This window comes from Aegilops tauschii, chromosome 2 (genome assembly GCF_002575655.3).
Source record: "Aegilops tauschii subsp. strangulata cultivar AL8/78 chromosome 2, Aet v6.0, whole genome shotgun sequence".
NCBI lineage: Eukaryota > Viridiplantae > Streptophyta > Magnoliopsida > Poales > Poaceae > Aegilops > Aegilops tauschii.
Genome location: NC_053036.3, coordinates 557,748,871 through 557,762,552, shown reverse-complemented (window position 1 = coordinate 557,762,552; position 13,682 = coordinate 557,748,871).

Below are 13,682 nucleotides of genomic sequence, written 5' to 3'. Positions count from 1 at the left end.
AACAATGGGTTAGGTTTTTCTCTTGAACAAAGGCTCATGACTTTTTGCCAAAAGAATGCTTATAATGATGAATTGGTTGTGCAATATGAGGGGCCAAAGGAGGAACCAATACCTCCCGAGCTTAATCTTGGGGACTTTTGTCCCATTAAATTTAGCCCTTTTGATTACTTTTGCCTGCCGCAGAGAAAGCTTGCTGCTGAACGTAGGGAATATGAGATGAGTTTTCATGATTTGCCCTATCATTATTATGGCAATACCTAGATCTATTCTTGTGTTTATGCCTAGCTAGGGGTGTTAAACGATAGCGCTTGTTGGGAGGCAACCCAATTTTATTTTTGTTCCTTGCTTTTTGTTCCTGTTTAGTAATAAATAATTCATCTAGCCTCTGTTTAGATGTGGTTTATGTTTTAATTAGTGTTTGTGCCAAGTAGAACCTTTGGGAAGACATGGATGAAGTCTTTGCTGTAAAAAACAGAAACTTTTGCGCTCACGAGATTAGATGTCATTTTTTACTGGAGAGTGATTTTAGGTTGATTATTTTTGCAGATGATTAATAGACATATTCCTCACGTCCACCAATTTATTTCAGAATTTTTGGGGTTCCATAAGTATTCGTTTGATACAGATTGCTACAGACTGTTCTGTTTTGACAGATTCTGTTTTTCGTGTGTTGTTTGCTTATTTTGATGAATCTATGAGTAGTATCCGGGGGTATGAACCATAGAGAAGTTGGAATACAGTAGGTTTAACACAAATATAAATAAAGAATGAGTTCATACAGTACCTTAAAGTGGTGGTTTATTTTCTTATACTAACGGAGCTCATGAGATTTTCTGTTTAAGTTTTGTGTTGTGAAGTTTTCAAGTTTTGAGTAAAGATTTGATGGATTTTGGAATAAGGAGTGGCAAGAGCCTAAGCTTGGGGATGCCCAAGGCACCCCAAGGTAAAATTCAAGGACAACCAAAAGCCTAAGCTTGGGGATGCCCCGGAAGGCATCCCCTCTTTCGTCTTCGTCTATCGGTAACTTTACTTGAGGCTATATTTTTATTCACCACATGATATGTGTTGGAGCGTCTTGTATGATTTGAGTCTTTGCTTTTTAGTTTACCAAAATCATCCTTGCTGCACACACCTTTTGGAGAGACACGCATGAATCGAAATTTATTAGAATACTCTATGTGCTTCACTTATATCTTTTGAGCTAGATAATTTTGCTCTAGTGCTTCACTTATATCTTTTTAGAGCGCGGTGGTGGTTTTATTTTATAGAAATTATTGATATCTCATGCTTCACTTATATTATTTTGAGAGTCTTTTAGAACAGCATGGTAATTTGCTTTGGCTATAAAATTAGTCCTAATATGATGAGCATCCAAGATGGGTATAATAAAAACTATCATATAAAGTACATTGAATACTATGAGAAGTTTGATTCATTATGATTGTTTTGAGATATGAAGATGGTGATACTAGAGTCATGCTAGTTGAGTAGTTGTGAATTTGAGAGATACTTGTGTTAAAGTTTGTGATTCCCGTAGCATGCACGTAGGTGAACCGTTATGTGATGAAGTCGGAGCATGATTTATTTATTGATTGTCTTCCTTATGAGTGGCGGTCGGGGACGAGCGATGGTCTTTTCCTACCAATCTATCCCCCTAGGAGCATGGGCGTAGTACTTCTTTTTGATAACTAATAGATTTTTGCAATAAGTATGTGAGTTCTTTATGACTAATGTTGAGTCCATGGATTATACGCGCCCTCACCCTTCCACCATTGCTAGCCTCTCTAATACCGCGCACCTTTCGCCGGTATCATACACCCACCATATACCTTCCTCAAAACAGCCACCATACCTACCTATTATGGCATTTCCATAGCCATTCCGAGATATATTGCCATGCAACTTTCCACCGTTCCGTTTATTATGACACGCTCCATCATTGTCATATTGCTTTGCATGATCATGTAGTTCACATCGTATTTGTGGCAAAGCCACCGTTCATAATTTTTCATACATGTCAATCTTGAATAATTGCACATCCCGGTACACCGCCAGAGGCATTCACATAGAGTCATATTTTTTTTCTAAGTGTTGAGTTGTAATTCTTGAGTTGCAAGTAAATAAAAGTGTGATGGTCATCATTATTAGAGCATTGTCCCAGTGAGGAAAGGATGATGGAGACTATGATTCCCCCACAAGTCGGGATGAGACTCCGGACGAAAAAAAGAGGCCATAAAAAAAGAGAAAGGCCCAAATAAAAAAATGAGAGAAAAAGAGAGAAGGGACAATGCTACTATCCTTTTACCACACTTGTTCTTCAAAGTAGCACCATGATCTTCATGATAGAGAGTCTCCTATGTTGTCACTTTTATACTAGTGGGAATTTTACATTATAGAACTTGCCTTGTATATTCCAATGATGGGCTTCATCAAATTGCCCTAGGTCTTCGTGAGCAAGCAAGTTGGATGCACACCCACTTAGTTTCTTTTGTTGACCTTTCATACACTTATAGCTCTAGTGCATCCGTTGCATGGCAATCCCTACTCACTCACATTGATATCTATTGATGGGCATCTCCATAGCCCGTTGATACGCCTAGTTGATGTGAGACTATCTTCTCCTTTTTGTCTTCTCCACAACCACCATTCTATTCCACCTATAGTGCTATGTCCATGGCTCACGCTCATGTATTGCGTGAAGACTGAAAAGGTTTGAGAACATGAAAAGTATGAAACAATTGCTTGACTTGTGATCAGGGTTCTGCATGATTAAATACTTTGTGTGATGAAGATAGAGCATAGCCAGACTATATGATTTTGTAGGGGTAACTTTCTTTGGCCATGTTATTTTGAGAAGACATGATTGCTTTATTAGTATGCTTGAAGTATTATTATTTTTATGTCAATATTAAACTTTTATTTTGAATCTTATGGATCTGAACACTCATGCCACAATAAAGAGAATTACATTGAAAATTATGTTAGGTAGCATTCCACATCAAAAATTCTGTTTTTATCATTTACCTACTCGAGGACGAGCAGGAACTAAGCTTGGGGATGCTTGATACGTCTCCAACGTATCTATAATTTTTGATTGTTCCATGCTATTATATTATCTGTTTTGGATGTTTAATGGGCTTTAATGTGCTCTTTTATATTATTTTTTGACTAACCTATTAACCGAAGGCCCAGTGCCAGTTTATGTTTCTTTGCCTATTTCAGTGTTTTGCAGAAAAGGAATACCAAACGGAATCCAAACGGAATGAAACCTTCGCGATGATCTTTCTTGGAACAAACGCAATCCAGAAGACTTGGAGTTGAAGTCTGGAACTCCGCGAGGCGGCCACAAGGCAGGAGGGCGCGCCCAGGGGGTAGGCACGCCCCCCACCCTCATGGGCCCCACGAAGCTCCACCGACGTACTTCTTTCGCCTATATATACTCTTATACCCTAAAAACACCAGGGGAAGCCACGAAACCACTTTTCCACCACCACAACCTTCTGTACCCGTGAGATCCCATCTTGGGGACTTTTCCGGTGATCTGCCGGAGGGGGAATCGATCGCGGAGGGCTTCTACACCAACACCATAGCCTCTCCGATGAAGCGTGAGTAGTTTACCACAGACCTTCGGGTCCATAGTTATTATCTAGATGGCTTCTTCTCTCTCTTTGGTTCTCAATACAAAGTTCTCCTCGATGTTCTTGGGTATCTATTCGAAGTAATACTCTTTTGCGGTGTGTTTGATGAGATCCGATGAATTGTGGATTTATGATCAAGATTATCTATGAATAATATTTGGTTCTTCTCTGAATTCTTATATGCATGATTTGATATCTTTGCAAGTCTCTTCGAATTATCGGTTTAGTTTGGCCTACTAGATTGATCTTTCTTGCAATGGGAGAAGTGCTTAGCTTTGGGTTCAATCTTGCGGTGTCCTTTCCCAGTGACAGTAGGGGCAGCAAGGCACGTATTGTATTGTTGCCATCGAGGATAAAAAGATGGGGTTTATATCATATTGCTTGAGTTTATCCCTCTACATCATGTCATCTTGTCTAATGCGTTACTCTGTTCTTATGAACTTAATACTCTAGATGCATGCTGGATAGCGGTCGATGTGTGGAGTAATAGTAGTACATGCAGAATCGTTTCGGTCTACTTGACATGGACGTGATGCCTATATTCATGATCAATGCATAGATATTCTTATAACTATGCGCTTTTCTATCAATTGCTCGACAGTAATTTGTTCACCCACCGTAATATATGCTATCATGAAACCTATGCCCCCCGGGTCTATTTTACATCATATTAGTTTCCCGTCAACTTGCCAATTTCTGTCGCCGTTTATTTTGCAATCTTTACTTTCTAATCTATACAACAAAAATACCAAAAATATTTACTTTACTATCTTTATTAGATCTCACTTTTGCGAGTGACCGTGAAGGGATTGACAACCCCTTTATCGCGTTGGTTGCAAGGTTCTTGATTGTTTGTGCAGGTACTAGGTGACTTGCGTGTACTGGATTGATACCTTGGTTCTCAAAAACTGAGGGAAATACTTACGCTACTTTGCTGAATCACCCTTTCCTCTTCAAGGGAAAACCAACGCATGCTCAAGAGGTAGCCGCATAAAAGATAAACATCACATGCAATCAAAATATGTGACATGATATGGCCATCATCATCTTGTGCCTTTGATCTCCATCTCCAAAGCACCGTCATGATCTCCATCGTCACCTGCTTGACACCTTGAACTCCATCATAGCATCGTTGTCGTCTCGCCAACTATTGCTTGCACGACTATCGCTACTGGTTAGTGATAAAGTAAAGCAATTACATGGCGATTGCATTTCATACAATAAAGCGACAACCATAAGGCTCCTGCCAGTTGCCGATAACGGTTACAAAACATGATCATCTCATACAATAAAATATAGCATCATGTCTTGACCATATCACATCACAACATGCCCTACAAAAACAAGTTAGACGTCCTCTACTTTGTTGTTGCAAGTTTTACGTGGCTGCTACGGGCTTCTAGCAAGAACCGTTCTTACCTACGCATCAAAACCACAACGATTTTTCATCAAGTGTGTTGTTTTAACCTTCAACAAGGACCGGGCGTAGTCAAACTCGATTCAACTAAAGTTGGAGAAACTGACACCCACTAGCCACCTGTGTGCGAAGCACGTCGGTAGAACCAGTCTGATGAACACGGTCATGTAATGTCGGTCCGGGCCGCTTCATTCAACAATACCGTCGAATCAAAATAAGACGTTGCTGGTAAGCAGTATGACTATTATCGCCCACAACTCTTTGTGTTCTACTCATGCATATAACATCTACGCATAGACCTGGCTCTGATACCACTGTTGGGGAACGCAATATTTCAAAAAAAAATACCTACGATCACGCAAGATCTATCTAGGAGATGCATAGCAACGAGCGGGAGAGTGTGTCCACGTACCCTCGTAGACCGATAGCGGAAGCGTTTAGTAACGCGGTTGATGTAGTCGAACGTCTTCGCGATCCAACTGATCCAAGCACCGAACGTACGGCACCTCCGCGTTCAGCACACGTTCAGCTCGATGACGTCCCTTGATCTCTTGATCCAGTTGAGGACGAGGGAGAGTTCCGTCAGCATGACGGCGTGGTGACGGTGATGATGAAGTTACCGGCGCAGGGCTTAGCCTAAGCACTACGACGATATAACCGAGATGTGTAACCTGTGGGCGGGGGCACCGCACACGGCTAAGAGAAGATTTGGTGTGTCTTTGGGGTGCCCCCTCCCACGTATATAAAGGAGGGGAGGAGGAGGAGGCCGGCCAAAGGGGGCGCGCGCCATGGGGAGTCCAACTAGGATTCCCAATCCTAGTTGGAGTCTCCTTCCTTCCAGGAGAGGGAGAGAGAGGGAAGGAGAAAGAGGGGGCGCCGCCCCACTCCCTAGTCCAATTCGGACTGACCATGGGGGGGCCCTCCCTTGTGGCCCTCCTCTCCTTTCCACTAAGGCCCATGAAGGCCCATGAACTTCCGGGGGGGTTCCGGTAACCCCCGGTACTCCGAAACAACCCGAACCATTCCGGTGTCCGAATGTAACCTTCCAATATATGAATCTTTACCTCTCGACCATTTCGAGACTCCCCGTCATGTCCGTGATCTCATCCGGGACTCCGAACAAACTTCGGTCATCAAATCACATAACTCATAATACAAATCGTCATCGAACGTTAAGCGTGCGGACCCTACGGGTTCGAGAACTATGTAGACATGACCGAGACACATCTACGGTCAATAACCAATAGCGGAACCTGGATACTCATATTAGCTCCTACATATTCTACGAAGATCTTTATCGGTCAAACCGCATTACAACATACGTTGTTCCTTTTGTCATCGGTATGTTAATTGCCCGAGATTCGATCGTCGGTATCATCATACCTAGTTCAATCTCGTTACCGGAAAGTCTGTTTACTCGTTCCGTAATGCATCATCCTGCAACTAACTTATTAGTCACATTGCTTGCAAGGCTTATAGTGATGTGCATTACCGAGAGGGCCCAGAGATACCTCTCTGATACTTGGAGTGACAAATCCTAATCTCGATCTATGCCATCTCAACAAACACCATCGAAGACACCTGTAGAGCATCTTTATAATCACCCAGTTATGTTGTGACGTTTGATAGCACACAAGGTCCTCTGGTATTCGGGAGTTGCATAATCTCATAGTCAGAGGAACATGTATAAGTCATGATGAAAGCAATAGCAATAAAACTAAACGATCATTAATGCTAAGCTAACGGATGGGTCTTGTCCATCACATCATTCTCTAATGATGTGATCTCGTTCATCAAATGACAACACATGTCTATGGTCGGGAAACTTAACCATACTTGATTAACGAACTAGTCAAGTAGAGGCATACTAGGGACACTCTGTTTGTCTATGTATTCACACATGTACTAAGTTTCCGGTTAATACAATTATAGCATGAATAATAAACATTTATCATGATATAAGGAAATATAAATAACAACTTTATTATTGCCTCTAGGGCATATATCCTTCAAATATTAGCAATGAAAGTGCAAAGTAAAACAAGCTTATCCTCGTAGGGACTAACTTTCCTCTCCAACTGCAAATTCTTTTAATAATTTTATCAATAATTGGCCAGATATCGTCTCTACATAGCTTACTATAGTGAAGAGGAACACCTAGATAGTTAATAGGAAAGTAGCTTCTCTTACAACAAAAGATTTGAGCAAGAATTTTAGCAGCAGCAGCATCCACATGGACAATAAGTAAATCACACTTTAAAATTAATTCTCATGCCAGATAGATTGTCAAAACATGACAACAACCATTTCACATGATGAGCATTATTCAAACTAGGTTCAACAAAAAGAATGGTATCATTAGCATATTGTAAGCTGACCATACCATCAGGAAGAATATTAGGATGAACACCAGATATTATACCAACATTGGCAGCTTAGTAAGCATACAAGAAAACACATAAGCTACCAGGTTAAAAAGAATTGAGGAAAGGGGGTCTCCTTTTTTAACCATTTGCCGCCCACAAAAAAGGGTCATACATATCATTCAGCCTAACACAAAAGGAGTCATGTTGAATAATACCCTTAATCCTACGAATCTACTTATTAAAAAGCCCTTGAGAGGTAAGCATCTCCACAAGGAAGTCCAGTTCACCCTGTCATAAGCTTTCTCATAGTTCATTTTAAGGATAACACCAGTTTTATTAGATTGATGAAGCTAATGAATTGTTTCATGGGTAGTGAAAACACTCAAGATTTATATCTGCCTCTAATAAAATTGGTTTGGCAAGGGGATAAGATCCTCTCAGAGATGAGAGTGATTCAGTTAGTCATAACTTTACTAAAAATCTTGACAGAGTTATTACTTAAGCTGGTAGGCCTAAAGTTCTTCATTTCTTTAGCATCACATTCTTTAGGGATTAGAGTAATAATAGCATAATTCAGTCTAGAAACGTCTATGACTCAATTTTCAAAATCCTTCACAATAGCCATAAAATCGTGTTGACGTCCCAGAATTTTTGATAAAGAGGAACGATAACCCATCAGGGTCAGGAGCTCCACTAGAGTATGATCACATAATAGCATTTTTAATTTCTTCCTCACAAAAGGTTTTTCCAAACTCTCCCAAATAAGCAAAATCATCAATAGACCGAAAATGATCGCCTAGATGTATGTCAGGTTTGGGTTTGAAACCAAAAAGGGTTTTATAATACTTAGTGGCAACATGCAACATATGTATGGTAGAGGACACAGGCCCATCACCTCCAATCAGCAAAAAAGGTGATTACTTCTTCTTCTCTAGTTGCCCGTAGCTTAGTATTTCTTACCCCCCCCCCCTAAATTTGCGTAGTTCTAGATCTCTGCGATGTGGCAGTCTTTTTTTCAAATATCTTTAAGTTCATCTTGAATATATATCCCTTTGTCACTCATCATAAGTCAAGAGTTTTTGTTTAGAAAAACAACCAAAATATCGAACTCTGACAGCAAAGCCTTTTCTTCTTCTTAATCAAAGCTTCTAAATTTATAAGGAAATTTTGTTTGTGCCACTCTAGCTTTTGCCAATTTTCCTTATGCCACTAAATTGGACATTTCACTTTTGCCACTTGTAGCTTTTGAAATTGTATCCCAATTGCCATTCTCGGGCAAAAGCAAAAGAATTAGAGTAGCAATTGTGATACATTGTCAAAAGCCAAGAGTGGCAAAGGTGAAATTGTAATTTTTTTGCGTTTGCCACGGAATGGAAATTGTGATACATTGTCAAAAGCTAACAGTGGCAAAAAGTGAAATGTCAAATTTTAAAGTGGCATAAGGAAAATTGGCAAAAGCTAGAGTCGCAGAAACAAGATTTTCCCAAATTAATACCCCCAACCTTTCACTTTCTTCCTAAATAAACTGACTCTAAATTGCAAGTATCAATAGTAGAAGAGTGAAGGGAAGGAGTAGACCAAAATTTGTTGAACAAGATTCTTAAAACCAAGATGCTTCAACCACCATTTCTCAAACCTAAAAGGTTTATCTATAATATTCTTATTAACCCTAGAATCCGAAATGAGTGGGGCATGATCACTATCAACCCGATGCAAGGCATGTAGAGTAGATAATGGGAAATGGCAATCCCAATTAGTGGAAGAGAAAAACTCCATCAATAACAGTAAAAATATGGTTTCTTTGATTATTACTCTAGCTAAAAGCTCTATTAGCAAAAACAATCATCAAAGACCATTTATTCACCCAATCATTGGACAAGAATGCCCAAATATTGTTAGCTTTACCATTGGATTTATCCTTAGCTTCTCTGACTAGATGAAAATCTCCACCCAATAGTTGAATCCTTGTAGTTGAGAACATGCTCCTCGACACGCACCGAGTCTGCAAGAACCAGCCTCACCATCGCCGTTTCATCATAGTATTCCTCCTCAACCGACGAAGATGACTCCATGAACTCGTTGTAGGAGTACTCCTCATCAGAACCCACTGTGTTTGCTTCAAAGTAAACAACTAGAACGTCACTTTTTTTGGCAATGGCATTTGACCAAACACTTATTGAGCGTGGTGTTCGCCATGGACGTCGTCAGCAGGGAACGAAGGATACCTTAGCGGCGGCCGGATCCGAGATGGAGTGACAGCGGAGTCTATTGCGGAAAGTCGTTTGAGTGAAACGGAAGAGGTTCGTCAAGGCCTGGGCTCCAAACGGGGTGGTACAGCAGGAGCGTCAATCATCGATGTAGCGAAAAAATAGCACAGGGGGAAGAGACAGGGTGGAGGGAGGAGGCTACGGGTGGGTATTTTGGGCGGGCTCGTTAGTCATACGTGGCCGAATTCCGGATGCCTGCAAACCTCACCTATGTCTAGTTTGGTTCCGTTTGTTCAATTTCGGACATCCAGAAAGGTCCAAACAATTTTTGGTGACCGTCGTTGGATAGCAAAGAATGTCTGCCATGTTTGATCCGAACATTTGGGGCCACTTTGGTAACCCACAGTGGAGTTGGCCTTAGTTGATATAGAGGACTTCCGGTTTACGTTTCTTCTTTAATATAAAAGACAATACTCCCTGCGGTCTATATTAACTGACCACACTAAATTATACGTACAAAATGTGGGAGGAGGTATATTTTTATCAGTATTAAATTGAATCGGAGATCGTAAGCCCTAGTTTCCTATAGTCGTCGCCTCCCCTAAAAAGCTAGGGTTTCTTTGCCTCCCGCCGGAGCCGCCGGCGGTCCGCCTCGTCTCCGGTGGCCTTAGGGCCATGGGAGCGGTGTAGATCCCGACCCTCGCCGGTGGGAGGGCTTCGTTTTTAAATCTATCTTTGAGTTTTGTTAGGGTTTGTGTCCTGCTCAGGAAGACGAGATGGCGGCTGCTCCCTGAAGATGGGATAAGGTTCTTCCCACCTATGCCCCGTTCCGGTGGTGCTTCTAGCATCGTCGGTGGGCGTGTGGAGCTGTGTCTCCGGCAGATCTGTCTTTGGTGGGCTTGCTCGGATCTGTTCGTCGTTCATCTTTGTTCTTGTGTATTTAGGTTGAATTTTCTGAACTACGCTACTCTTCATCGTCAGCGGTTGTTATTCTGTTGGTCCTATGGGGCCTTAGCACCATGACTTCCCGACTGTCTATTACAACAAGTTTTATCCGGCTCCGCGAGGGAGGGGCGATGATTGCGGCGCGCCTTCGGCTCGTTTCAGTATTTTTTGTCGTGGCTAGGTGGTCTACAGATCTACATGTATTTTTTTATTTCTAGTGTGTGTTTTTTTAGAGATTTTTGTTTCTAGTGTTCATTGTACTATCATGATTGAAGATGAATAGATTGAAATTTTTCTCGAAAAAAAAATGATTTGGAGAAGGATCGCTCTCTGCCACAACATGATGTCAATCCCTAAGTTGCTGAAAGAACGACATGACCTAAAATGTCATGTCGAAGCAGCAAAAAGGTTCTACAAAACGCCACCTCTAGGATGCTTGTCTACCGAGAAAATTGTGGAAGTGATAGCATTGTTTTCGCTAATCACATGCTATAATTGAAGCGGATGATTGCGTGTAACATTTCGGCCACAACACAACACGACATCGATTTGTCATCGAGGAGTAGTAATTGTTTTATTGTACTAGTACTAGTATGCATGTTACTAGTCTATGTTATTACCTCTATAGTGGGGAGTAACATATGTGTGGTAATATACAACACTTTATTTATTAGGCTATAGACACATCTTGTCTTGATATGTGTGATGTTACTCATACTACTAGTAAGGCCTCCTTTGGTTTAGAGGAATCTTGTAAAAATTTCATAGGATATGATTTCTATAGGAAAAATTCCTTTAGAGTCCTTTGGTTTGTAGGAATGAAATCCTATTCCTATGGAGAAATTCTTCCTATCCTCCATATTTCATAAGAAAATAAACATTAGCCTAGATTCAATGAAAAAAAATCATATGATGTAAATCAAAGGGTATCTCCTTTTCTATTCCTACTCATAGGATTTGATATACATGTCATCTCATTTCCTATGACTTTCCTATTCCTACGATTTTCCTACCCTATGAACCAAAGAAGGCCTAACTAGCTATGTTACTATTTTGCCCACCTTCTTCATTTATTGCTTGCCACATCATCCACTTTATCTAGATATATGTGATGTTACTATCTATGTTACTTTTACTGTGGGTAGTCTAAACATGCGGAGGCGGAGCGGCTGTTTTACTCCGGACGCAAGCTGTTGACAACTTTAAACGAGTTACTACGACGGCATCTCCCGACTCCCGAGCCCTCCCTCCACCGCGCAACACCACGCCGTGGCCAAATTCCAAAGCGAGTTATCCCGCGACTAGACCGCACCGCACCGCCGCGACGTGCCCATGTCCCCGTCCCTGTCGTCGCAGGAGTCCTCCCATCCATCGTGAAAGGCGCGTGCTTAAACAAACAAATCCAGCTTCCCGATCACGCACGCAGCGGCAGCGCGCATAGGAGGGTGTCGGTTCCTTCCTTGCTGCGCCGCGGCCGCGCTTGTGCGCTCCACGAGTTTCCCGGAAACCCGCACCCGCCGGGAAGCGCAAGGCGACGCACCGACTCGGCGATCGCCTGCAAAGCTATCACCGTCCGTTTCCCCTTCCGACGCTCGCATGGCACGAGTGCGTGCGTCCGAAATTGCACCGGGTGATCACCTAAATGGAACTGCCGCACGCATTTGGGTCACTGAGCGGAGAGGATGAGTCGCGGTTGAGGTTCAAGCGTCACGTCTCGCCAGCAAAGCCACACTACGCAATAGCGTAGGCCACATAGACAAGTGATGTCTCATGAAAAGCTGGGAAAATAAAACAAGAGCGAGCCCGGTTTGAGTATACTACTCCCACCTTTCATGCGTTTCTCTGTCGAATGACAACGTCAATTCTCCGAGCAACAGGGACCATACTACACTTTATATATAAAGGTTTAAAAAACAATGATAAAAAGAGCACCACTAAGAGCATCTACAGCCGGACATAGCAAATTCGACCCCTCAAGCGCGTGCGCATTCGCGGGCACTTATCGGGCACCCCACAAATTTTCACAGTTGCAGCCGAAGATTTCATACTAGATTCTCAAATCCATATAAAAGCATGCAAACTGAAAGAAACCTACGTACTACGTCAATCACCTAGCTACTAGTCGCCGGAGATGTCGACGATCTCCGTGCCCAGCTTCGGCAGCAGTTGCAGCTCAGGCTCCTCCGGCCTCCTCCGCCTCTATTTTCGCGTCGAGTTCGGCGAAGAGCACGTCGGACTCCTCCTCGACCGCCGGAGGAACGCCCTGTTGGCCTCCACATAGGGCTCATCCTGGATGGACTCCAGGATGACCTGCTGCTCCGCCATCTCCTCTGCTTGGGCGACGACGAACTCCGCTTCCGCCTGCTCCATGTTGAAGCCCGGCAACTGCTGCTCCGGCTCCGCCTCCTCCATCTCCATCGAAGCCATATCCTCCTCTTCCCCCCGACTGCTCCTCCTCCTCTGGCTCCGGCGAGTCCGGAGGCAGCGCGCGCGGCTTGCCTTGCCCGGATCTCCTGTTGGACCTCGGCGCGGCGCTCCGGCGTCAGCATGGCGTAGTAGGTGATCTTGCTCTGGACCATGGCGGAGTGCCGGAGCGTGGGCGGAGCGTCGGACCAGGGGTAGAGCGCCGGAGCGGGAGAGGGAGGAGGTGGATGTGCTAGGACTGGCGGCGGCAGAGAGGGGGGGAGGTGGATGGGTTAGGGTTGCAGGATGCCGGCCGGCTTAAATAGCCGGATTTGGCCTTGGGCGGCGAACCGGAGCAGCGCCACGCGGCGTTCACACCGTAGCGATGGACACGACGTCCGTCGAACCGCCAGGTTTCCTGGCGCTTTAGCATGGGACCCCGCCATCAGACCGACGTGACGGGCATGCCCTGACGCCTCCATATCCGCCCCATATTTGGGCTGGATATGGGGTGCCGGTCAGTCCGGGCGTTTGAGGCCCGTTTAAGGAGCCCGTCTGGGTTAAAAAAAGTGACCGGACAGTGACCGAACGGCCCGCCGGGCGTATGAGACGGGTTTAAGAGGTCCGGCTGTAGATGCTCTAATAGGCGAATAAAAACAAGGGATGACATTTATGCGGCTTTATTTTCCTCATCTCCGCCCACGCA